Source organism: Montipora foliosa, chromosome 1 (assembly GCF_036669935.1).
Source record: "Montipora foliosa isolate CH-2021 chromosome 1, ASM3666993v2, whole genome shotgun sequence".
Taxonomy (NCBI): domain Eukaryota; kingdom Metazoa; phylum Cnidaria; class Anthozoa; order Scleractinia; family Acroporidae; genus Montipora; species Montipora foliosa.
In genome coordinates, this window is record NC_090869.1 from 45,235,856 (window position 1) to 45,238,355 (window position 2,500).

A 2,500-nucleotide genomic window follows, 5' to 3' on the forward strand; every position below is an offset into this window, starting at 1 on the left:
GTGAAGTACTTGCTTTTATTTCATAGATACTGAGATTTATTCACGAAAATCGTACTGAATAAAATTCGTACTGATTCTAAATGTAGCCAATCAGGAACACGAACGACAAAATTTCACTGTGAAGAAATATCGTTCGTCCAATCAGCAACGCGAACAATGAAATTTCACTAGTGATGAATGAACGTTTCGAATGCACAAAAACCGCGCGCTTTGGAAAATGGCCGAGAGAAGGTTTGCTTCTGTTTGCTCAGTTGAGGAATTTAATTTAGAACAAGAAAACAGAAATTGCCGCTCAAAAAACTGAACGAGATGTACGATTGCTTAAACGAATTTTGAAAACGAAAGTGGAAGACAGGAAAATGGAAGTTATTTCAGCGGTTGAGCTGAATGAATACTGAATACATCAACCAATTTATCATCTCCGTCCACACTAAACAAGCCGACTTTCCTTTGAAGTTTAGTGGCTAGCTTGGAACGACAACTGAAGAAAAAGGGCTATTCCGCAAGCATAACAAACGACCTGGTATTTGAGAAAACCAGAGAGGTTCTTTAGTCCGAACAAAAACAAATAAAGAAGCAAGGAAAGGGAAATAAACCCAAAGCGCCGAAGCGACGAACTAAAAACACTCTTCACTTTGGACTACTTTGGAATATCTGAAACACAGTAAGTGTTGTAAGTTTTATTAAATAAGTTGTCGGTTGGGCGATTTTAAACCATTGTTTAATGCTTTCATCGCCCCACTCCATTTGTGCGAAATAAATTAGTCTATCAAACACTACCACGAAGAAAACCTCAGTGCCTATGAATTTTCGTATTAGAAAACTCGTGAATAAAAATCAGACACGCGCATTTTCCATGAAATAATCTCTATTTGCCGTGAGGTTTTTGCTTTTGGCGTGACAGTTGTGGGCCACCGTACCGTGGTTACTAAAACAAGGAATGACCAACAATGACCTACAATGACCTACCTCAATGACCAGCAATGATCTACAATGACCTACAACGTTCTACAGTGATCTACAATGACCTACAATGACCTACAATGATCTACAATAACCTACAATGAGGTACATTATGAGCTAAAATTAGCTAATGACCTGTAATGAGCTAAAATAAAGATAATTTGCAGCTCTGAGGGCACTGCAGCATGTCTGCAGTACAAAGGTTAAAAACATTCCACTCTGCGCTTTGAACCAATCAAAACCTCGTTGCTGAGCAAGTTGAAATTTTTCATTGTGCACTCCGAACCAAAGAAAACATTGTGAGAAGAATAACTTATTTATGATCTTTTCTTAATTTTTTCCTGCTCTAATTAAGACTTTATCGTTACCAAGCGAAGCCTTGATATTTGTGCATTTTCAAGGAAAACCATGCAAGGGTCTTTTCGCAGTTTGTTTCTGCCTGAAAGGCCACGTGCGTAATTGCTGTTGTCATTTGGGCTGTCATGCAATGGACTAAAAGCGTTGCGTGATAACGCACAATAGGACAATCACATGGCTTTTGGAGGGCATATAGTTTATTTGTGGCCCGAGTAGCATCATTTGCGCCCGAGCGGAGCAAGGGTGCAAATGATCCTACGAGGGACATAAATAAACTATATGCCCGACAAAAGTCATTTAATTATCATTATTATCAATACACAAGGCCACATCGTACCAATTCATTTAAAAAGAAAATATTGTTTAACAGTGATGTAGCATGAAACTATGGTATGGAAATGTCCCTTAGTGTATACAAACAAAGGTTGTGAAAATGAAAGGAATGTATATATTTCAAGTGCGGGTTGTACACCAAATGTAGAAGTAATCCTCGGAATCAAATAGGACAATCTCATTGGCCGAGCGAAGTTGTTTGACATCTCTCAGCCAATCAGTATCAGGGCGGCAAATGTATTTTCAGCCCGCACATTTCCCGATTGGCCCGCAAAAAGGCGCATTTTACAGAGGGCAGTTTGTCATTTGGCCTTGTGTATTGATAATAATGAATATTTTCCGCTCACCAAGCTCTTGACCCTGATCCTCTTTTGTCTTTCTCTTTGATTGTAAGCCATTTAAGTAGGCCATTGTAGCTCATTGTAGGTCATTAGCTAATTTTAGCTTATAATGTGCCTCATTGTAGGTCATTATAGCTCGTTGTAGCTCATTGTAGACCACTGTAGGTCATTGCAGGTCATTGTAGATCATTGTAGGTCATTGAAGTGTGTCATTGTAGGTCATTGTAGTTCATTGTAAGTCATGCCTTGTTTTAGTAATTACGGCCACCGTAACCTCCTGCCGAAAGGATTCCCATAAAATTCCTGGAGATCTAACGGTGACGAATCCTCAAAACTTTTAGCTAAACTAAAGTGTTCTGAATTGTTTATTTATGTCGCTCGGGAGAAAACCCGGACGGTTTGAACTGATAGTTCGTTATATTGATTTCAACACGAATCTAGGAAAATAGGCAGTTTTCAAAATATAAAATATTCAGCTTGATAGTGAGGCAGTGAGGACAAAAACG